Genomic DNA, 9498 nt, shown 5'->3' on the forward strand with positions numbered 1-9498 from the left:
AGGTCAACTCTGACACACTCTGGCCTCAGTGTCCTGCCTGTAAAGTGACCACTCTTAGGAGGGCTTGAAAGCTCACCCAGTTCACCTGTCGGGGACACCACCCTCCTGCCTTGTCTTCCAGCGGGATTGGTTGGCTCCAGGCTGGGGCTCCCATGGGGACAAGCCTTCCCCACCCCCTCCCGCACCAACATCTATCTGCTGGCTTTCAGATCGAGCCCTGTCCCAGCCTGGCATCTCCCTCCATTCTTCCCAAAGCCGCCCATCACCCTGCATCCCTGATGCCCACCCCAATCTCAACTGAGCTCTGCCTTGGGTGGCCAGTGAGGGCATCGAGGTTGGGGCATCCGCAGCAGACAAACAGGGGAATTCTTAAGGCCATGGGCTCTGAGGACAGTAGCCTCAGCCTTGAGGCCACTGCCACACCCTGTGGTACCCTGTGATGCTCTCAGGAGCTCTCCTCTGCCCTTCCCCCATCATAGATGAGGAAATGGGCTTGGCCCTGGGGGAGGAAGGACTCAAGTGCAGACCTGAGCCCGGATGTAGAAGAGAGGAAGCAGCGCAGGCAGAGGCAGGGCATGGGGAGTGGGCACAAGGCCACTGGCCTGGCCAGGTATGGATGGCATGTCTGTGAGAGGTAGAGACCAGGGATGTGGCAGAGCAGCGCCCGCCCTGACCCTGCCAGATTGAGAGGCTCCCTGGACTCTTCTGTCCAGGCCTCTGTACCTTTGCGTGTGTTGTTTGTGCCCTCTTCCCAGGGGAGATCAGTGAGCCTGCTGTGGATCTGTTACCTGGAATGTGGCTCCTCCCCAGGTGGGACTGGGGCCAGAGCTCAGGGGCCAGGTGAGTTCGGGAGGATCCTGGCCAGGGGGAGGCAGGTCTGAGCTGTCCCAAAGTGCCCGGTACTTAGCCATGCCTTCCCTTCTGCAGGACTCTGTCAAAACACTGGTGTCAAAATGCCCTGCCTCCCTCTTCCCACATCTGTATCTATATCTATCTATCTATATATATATGTGGAGACTCAGCTCCGGGGTAGATCTCAACAAGAGAAGACAAGGAGCCTGGTGTTGAGGTCCCCTCTGTACCCATAGGTGAGAGATGTTGTTATTGTCATTGTTGCATTGCTAAGTTGCATCTGACTCCTTGTGACCCCATGGTCTGCAGCATGCCAGGCATCCCTGTCCTTCACTATCTCCCAGAGTTTGCTCGAACTCATGTCCATTGAGTCGAGGATGCCATCCAACCATCTCATCCTCTGTCACCCTCTTCTACCCTCAATCTTTCCCAGCATCAGGGTCTTTTCCAATGAGTTGGCTCTTCAAATCAGGGGGCCAAAGTATTTGGACATTCAGTTTTAACATCAGTCCTTCCAATGAATATTCAGGGTTGATTTCCTTTAGGATCAACTAGTTTGATCTCCTTGCCATCCAAGGACACTCTTAAGAGTCTTCTCCAGCCCCACAGTTCGAAGACATCAATTCTTTGGCACTCAGCCTTCTTTATAGTCCCAACTCTCACATCCGTACATGACTACTGGAAAAACCATAACTTTGACTATACAGATCTTTGTTGGCAAAATAATGTCTCTACTTGTTAGTACACTGTCTAGGTTGGTCATGGACGGAGGAGCCTGGTAGGCTGCAGTCCATGGGGTCTCGAAGAGTCGGATACGACTGAGCGACTTCACTTTCACTTTTCCCTTTCATGCATTGGAGAAGGAAGTGGTAACCCACTCCAGTGTTGTTGCCTGGAGAATCCCAGGGACGGAGGAGCCTGGTGGGCTGCCGTCTCTGGGGTCTCACAGAGTCAGACACGACTGAAGCGGCTTAGCAGCAGCAGGTTGGTCATAGCTTTTCTTCCAAGCAGCAGGTGTCTTTTAATTCTGTGGCTCATCTGTCTGTTAGTCGCTCAGTCGTGTCCAACTCTTTGCAACCCCATGGACTGTAGCCTGCCAGGCTCCTCTGCCCATGGAATTTTCCAGGCAAGAATACTGGAGTGGGGTGCCATTGCCTACTCTAGGGGTCATCAACCCATAAAACCCCATAAAAAGCCTATCCAGTACTCATTAAGTCATCATTTCCTATTTTCTTCCTCCTCCATCTCCTGGGAACTGCTAACCTGCATTGTGTCTCTGTGAATTTGCCTGTCTCACATCTATCACATAAAAAGCATCACACAGTATGTGGCCTTTGTGTCTGGTTTCTTTCATTCGGCACAGTGTTTTCAAGGTCCATCCACATTGTTGTCTTTATACCTTCATTCCCGTTTATGAGTGAATAATAACCTGCATTTGGTTGCTCATTCATCTGTCAATGGACATTTGAGTCACTTCCAGCTTTTGGAGGTTGTGAGTCATGCCACTATGAACTTTCCTATAAAGTTTCTGTGTGGACCTATGTTTTCGTTTCTCCTGGGCATATACCTAGGAGTGGAGTTGCTGGATCATATGATAATTCTGTGTTTAACTATTTAAGGAGCTGCCAAATTGTTTTCTGACCCTACCATTCTACATTCCCACCAGCAATGTATAAGAGTTCTTATGTTTCTACATCCTTGACAACTCTTATTAGTTTTCATTTTTAAAAAATCAAAGTCATCTTAGTAAGTGTGAAGTGGTGTCTTATGGAAGTGGTGTCATATTGTTTTGATTTGCATTTCCCTATGACTAATGACATCATGCGAAATGCTGGGCTGGATGAAACACAAGCTGGAATCAAGATTTCCAGGAGAAATATCAATAACCTCAGATACGTAGATGACACCATTCTAATGGCAGAAAACCAAGAGGAACTAAAGAGCCTCTTGATGAAAGTGAAAGAGGAGGGTGAAAAAGCTGGCTTCAAACTCAACATTAAAAAACTAAGATCATGACATCAGGTCCCATAACTTCACAGGAGATAGATGGGAGGGAAAATGGAAACAGTGAGAGATTTTATTTTGGGGGGCTCCAAAATCACTATGGATTGTGACTGCAGCCATGAAATTAAAAGATGCTTGCTCCTTGGAAGAAAAGCTATGACAAACCTAGACAGCATATTACAAAGCAGAGACATCACTTTGCGGACAAAGGTTCGTAGAGTCAAAGCTATGGTTTTTCCAGTAGTCATGTACAGATGGGACAGCTGGACCATAAAGAAGGTTGAGGGCCAAAGAATTGATGCTTTTGAACTGTGGGGGTGGAGAAGACTCTTAAGAGTCCTTTAGACAGCAAGGTGATCAAACCAGTCAGTCCTAAAGGAAATCAACCCTGAATATTCATTGGAAGGACTGATGCTGAAACTGAATGTCCAGTACTTTGGCCCTCTGATTTGAAGAGCCAACTCATTGGAAAAGACCCTGATGCTTGCTGGGAAAGATTGAGGGCAGGATGAGAAGGGGGTGACAGAGGATGAGATGGTTGGATGGCATCATTGACTCAATGGACATGAGTTTGAGCAAACTCCGGGAGATGGTGAAGGACAGGGAAGCCTGGCGGGCTGCAGTCCATGGAGTTGCAGAGTCAGACCCAACTGAGCCACCTAACAACAATGACTAATGGCACTGAACATCTTCTCATGAGTTTATTGGCCATTTGTATGTCTTCTTTGGAGAAATATCTATTCAAGTCTTGTACCATTTTTTAAAGTGATTGTCTCTTTTGGTTGAGTCGTAAGAATTCTTTATATGTTCTAGAGCCTTATCATATATATGCTTCTCCTATTTCCTGGTTTGACTCTTCACTCTCTTATATAGTCTTTTGATATAGAGAAGTCTTATATTTGTTTCTTGGGTTGTTGTGTTTTTGGTGTCATAGCTAATAATAACAGCTAATAATAAGCAGCTAATAACATCTGCTATGAAGATGTACCCCTATGTTTTCTTCCAAGAATTTTATGATTTTAGCTCTTAGGTGTTGGCTATTGAGTGCTGAGTGGATTTTTGTGTATGATGTGAGATGGGGATTAGACTTTATTATTTTGTACACGAAGATCCAGTTGTCCCAGCACCACTTGTTGATCTATTACTTTCATAACTACAAAAATAGATTTAAAAAAATAAGCCTGCTCTTGGGTTTAAACTGGAGTAGATATTGCTGAACAAGGACATCCCTTTGGGTCTAGAGGCTGTCCTGGTCTCCCCTTCCTACTCCTGGGGCAGTAGAGCCCTGCCCCAGTCCTTTGTCCCTTCCAGCACTTGCACCTCAGTGGGCAGATCATCAGCCTCAAGCCGGAGGCCTTAGTGATGGGCATGGAGCAGGAGGCAGGCTCGCCTGGGTGCTGCGGGAGGAGCAGCCCACCCTGGCATAAAGGGCATGGATTGTCTGCAGGCTTGGCCACAGCAAAGGCCACTGGCTCTGCAGGGCTGATCCAGCCTGGGGAAGCTAGACCAGGTCAGGCAAGGCCATCAGAGAGACCCATCTCTCCCTGGGATCAGGGAACCAGTGGATGGGGGTACAACCTTCCCCTCTTAGTTCAGCCTTTTGGTCTGGAGGCTGGGTAGGGCATGGCTCCTAGGGTTTGGGCTGTCCCTGCCCCCACCTGCTGCCCCAAGCCCTTTGGATCCAGTCACCACCGCCCCCACTTTTCCTCCCACTTGCTTCATTCCACCTGTCCCACAGGTAGCCACTGGGGCTCTGCCATCTCTGCCCCATCCTGGGCTGTGGGCTGGGAGCAGGAAGGGGGTCAGGGCTCCCTGTGGCCCTTCTTGGAGCCAATCTAGGTCCTAGGGGTCAGAACTGTCACTTTGTGCTTCCTTCTGGCTGGAGCCCCCCCCATCTCCCTATTTGCTCCTTGTATCCACACACCGCCCTCTCCCTGGGTCCTCCCAGACCTGTGCCCTCCAGGCCCCACAGGCAGCCCTTCCAACCTCAGTCCCTGCTACCCATTCCTTCCTCCTTTCCTCCTGGAGGCCACCCAGTCCAGGGGCCCGATGGACAGCTCCTCTATCTGCTGCTCGCAGACTCCCTCCAGGTCCTGCAGGCTCAGAGGTTGCTGCTATGGGACATCGCCTCCCTGTGCCCCCGCCCCCTCCCCCCAACCTGTTGCTATTTGCCCCAACCCGGGGCCTGAGTGAGGCGTGGCTAAGAGCAGTGCAGTGGCCAGCCAGGGAAGGACTGGGGGCTGGAAGACCACTGGGGGCTGGCAGAGGGGATCCCTCTGCTGGTGGGTCTGGCACGGCCATCTCAGCCAGGGGCTTGGAACAGAGCTGGCAACCACACAACCTGTGCTGGCAGCGGCTGCTCACATGGCCAGGCTAGACCTGCAGCTGCACCCTGCTCTCCAGGTGAGGCACGATGCCCCTTCCCAGGTTGGGGCAGCCGAGGAGGCTGGCTGAGCCCAACACAGCACACACTCCCAGTCACTTGGGTACCTTGCCTAGGGGGCACCTTGGCTAGGGGGCACCTTGCAAATGCTTATACTCCAAACTCTTTGTCCAGGTCCCTGACCCCCAAGCGCAGTGGTGCTTTCTTAGACCCCATCTTCTTTCTCTGGCCATCTTGGGGTAGCTCTGTCCCCGCTCAGGGCCCCCGAGACAATCCTCCTGTTCGTGACCCCAAGGCACCCCTGCATCCCAGGCTCCCTGAGGACCCTCAATGCCCTGGGCCCCTTGCACAGTGGGCCTCCCCGTGGAGTCCCGCTTTACCCCACTCCCATACCTGGGCCCGGATAAGTCCTGCAGCGCCTCAGGCCCGGGCCATGGAGAGCTTTGCCTGCTCTGGGGTCTGGAACGGTGCCCGGAGCAGGCACTTCATGAATGCAGGTGAGTGAGGACATTTGAGGAAGGGCACCTTCACACACCGTCCAGCCTCCTCTCCACCCCCGTAGCCCATTTCCCATGCAGCGGCCAGAGGGAGCCTCCCAACCGCCCCCCGCCTGTGCCCCCCACCCACCCCCGGGGCCCAGGCCTCTTATCTCTCTTCATCGGCCACCATTCAGGTCTCACTTACTCAGATGGGCTGCCTGGTGGCCCAGACAACTTAGTCCTGGCCATGCACTCAGCCCCTGACCTTGCTTTGGCCAACTCTCTCAATCTTACCCTCGACGGGGATCTGCCTACTTGATTAGGGGTGAGCTGGGTGTGGGTTTTTTGATAATTGGTTTTGCTGTCTAGGGCTCCAACTTGGCTCACCTGGGCTGCCTTCTCTGAGGTGGTATCCAGATTTATAGCTCCCCACTCACCCCCTAATCTCAACTTGGAGCATCTCAGCCCCAGGGGACAGAGGTCATGCCTCAGCCCCTGCCTGGCCCCTGGAGGCCTGGGAAAGTCCTCCTGAGGTGGGGGATGGATGTCTCAGCCCACCCTGTGCTTGGCTTTCACCAGGCTGGCATGGACAACTAGAGGACATGGCCAGGTGTTGGTAAGGAGCCAGGCCAGGAGCCACTGAGGGGCCGAGAGGGTGGACTGGGCTTCGTGCCAGGCTGAGCGTCGGTACAGCCACAGAGAGGAAAGGCCTTGCTCAACCTTCCTGCACTGACCGCAGCCCTCCTCCTCCCGGTGACTCAGCACAGCTTGGTGGAATGCCTGGGGGCGCTCAGGGATGGGCAGGACACAGCCAGTCCCTTGCCCCTTGAGCGCCAGCTCGCGGGTGGTTTCCAGGAAGGCATGCAAGTGGGTCCTGTCCCTGCTCTGCTTGGCCAGTCCAGCCCCTGGCCTCCCTCTCCTTTGGACTCCTCACTTTCACCCCAGAGTGTGGACCTTATCGTCTCTGGTGACTGGAATTCTGCAGCCCAGAACCCCACCAGCCCAGAACCGCCCCACGGGCTGGAATGGACAGCAAAGTGAGGTGGACACCAGCCCCCTGGGCAAGGAAGCTGTGGGGGTCAGTTGACCTGGTGAGGCACACCCCCTCTTGGTTCCCACTCATTGGGCAGCTCGTCCCTTTGACATCGGTCTCACAAGGAATACCCTCCTCTGTCCTGCCCACGTCCAGAGCCCGGCTTCTGCCTCCAGGCCTTGACCTCTAGGAAATGGCTATCTTGGGCCCCCTCTCCACTCATCTCTTCCAGGAGCACTGTGCTTGCCACCAGAGGCCCTTCCTGGTTGTGGGCCATGAAGATGCCCTCCCCTGCCCCAGTTTGCTGCCCAGTTCACAGGGCATTGCTTGTTTGGGGACACGTGCAGGGACCATCCAGCTGGCTGACCATGGCCTGGCACATACTTGGGGGAGGGGTGAAGGACATCTCCCACAAAGCCCCCACTGGTCCCTATTTCCTTGGGACCCCAAGGATTGGCCCAGCCCCTTCTGGAAGTCCACTGGGGCACTCAGAGGTCCAGGCAGCAGGTAGCAGCCTGGCCTTTCCTGCCCTGGGGCCTGTGAGCAAGTGGGTAGGTCATTGCAGCCCAGCACAGCACCTTCCTAATCCTAGGGGAAAGTGACTTGCTCAAGGCATGTGCCCAAGCTGGCCCCATCCAGATCCCTGTGATTTTGGGGACCCCATAAGAGGCCTGCAATAGGGCTCCCACTGTGAGGTCAGCTCCCAGCACCATGAGTGCCGTGGCCAAAAATTGGAGGAAGGACCTGGAGTCATGGAACAGTCAGGACGAGGGCCTCGACAGGCAGCTCTTTGTCCTCTCTGCCACCACTAGGGGGCACTGTCCTGGGAGGACATCCAGCTGCCAGGCCAGTCTGCCCACACAGATCAGATCAGATCAGATCAGTCTCTCAGTCGTGTCCGACTCTTTGCGACCCCATGAATCACAGCAAGCCAGGCCTCCCTGTCCATCACCAACTCCCGGAGTTCACTCAGACTCACGTCCATCGAGTCAGTGATGCCATCCAGCCATCTCATCCTCTGTCGTCCCCTTCTCCTCCTGCCCCCAATCCCTCCCAGCATCAGAGTCTTTTCCAAGGAGTCAACTCTTCGCATGAGGTGGCCAAAGTACTGGAGTTTCACCCACACAGGGGTCACTCAATGATTACCCAGGACAGACAACATTCCAGGATCTGGGGGCCAGAGCCCAAGTCCAGCCCTTTGATGGGTGGCCATCCTGGTTGACCACCCCCCCCCCCAACAATGAGCTAGCCTGCCACCCAGTGTTGACATCTGCTCTGAGCTTAGGTGTGTGTGTTGGCGGGGAGGAGGGGGGGGGAGGGGAGCGCCAATGGGAGCAGGATGGCTGACCACCCCCCCTAGGCTGGCAGCCTTGGCCCACTCCTGAGGCCCCCTGGCCTCAGTTTCCTCATCTGTAAAGTGTGGAGAGTTCTAGAATCACTCGAGTGTGGCTATGAGGGCTCCATGCGATATGGGCGCCATCCCAGATGACATACTGGGAAGCAGAGCCCCTCAGAGCCCACTGGCTTCTCAGGAAGGTCCAGCACTAGCTCTTTGCCAGCCCTTCCATGGCCCTGCAGTGTTCTTATTATCCCACAGGCATTGTACCCTCATAGGCTCCCACTGTATGCTTGGGGTGCAGGGGGAGTTTGATCCTGGCTATGCTAGTCACGGAGGTGCTGGGCAGGGAGTTAACCTAAACTCCCACTGTTCTGTTACCACATCTGTGAGTATAGGGTGGCCTGTGGGGAACTGGCCCTGGATAGCTATCATCCCAGGGGAAGCAGTCTGTAGCAGGTTGAATGGTGGCCCGGAAAAGATGTGTTCTGGTCCCAGAACTTCAGCATGTGACCTTCCTTGGAAATAGGGACTTTTAAAAATGTATTTATACATTTGGCTGTTCCAACTTTTAGTTGTTGCACACAGGATCTTCAGTCTTTATTGTGGCATGAGAGATCTTTAGTTGCAGCACGTGGGATCTAGTTCCCTGATTGGGTATCAAACCTGTGCTCCCTGCATCGGGAGTTGTGGAGTCTTAGCCACTGGACAATCAGGAAGTCACTGGAAATAGGATCTTTATAGATGTAATTAGTTAAGATGAGGTCACATGGGAGCGGGGTGGGTCTAGCCCAATAGGGCTGGTGTCTTTGGAAAAGAACCTGTGAAGACAGACCTGGGAGAAGGCCACGTGATGAAGGCGGAAGAGAGTGGAGTGATGTACCAATGGGCTGAGGGGCACCAAGGAGATCGCCACTAGATACCTGAAGCTGGAAAGGGTGGGTCAGGATTCTATCCAGGGCCTTTGGAGGGAGAAAAGCCCTGCGGACACCTTGATTTGGGCTTGTGGCCTCCAGAACTGTTGTCTCACGCCCCCAGTTTGTGGTCACTATGCAGCCCCAGGACAGACACATGGTCCGTCACACTGGCTACAGTGTGGACGCAGCAGGCTGGCTGAAGAGTCACCTGCCTTACAGGGTGGGCAGAGGGCATTCTGGGTGGAAGAGGGGGTCTGGTCTGACCGGCAGGATGGTGAGCAGGTCGGGGGAGACAGACTTGGAGGATGTTGGGTCTGGCCTGACCTGTGGGAAGATCGGGCAGGGAGCTGGGTAGAGAGTGACCAGTATGTCCCTTCTCCCCTTCCATGAGGGTCTACTGAGCTCCTGGACACGGGGCACAGTTAAGGGGCTGAGCTCCAGAGCCCAAGTGGACAAAGTTGCAGACCCTAGTGGGGCTGTGGGCCCACCAGGAG

The sequence above is a fragment of the Bos indicus genome, chromosome 19 (assembly GCF_029378745.1).
Source record: "Bos indicus isolate NIAB-ARS_2022 breed Sahiwal x Tharparkar chromosome 19, NIAB-ARS_B.indTharparkar_mat_pri_1.0, whole genome shotgun sequence".
Lineage (NCBI taxonomy): Eukaryota > Metazoa > Chordata > Mammalia > Artiodactyla > Bovidae > Bos > Bos indicus.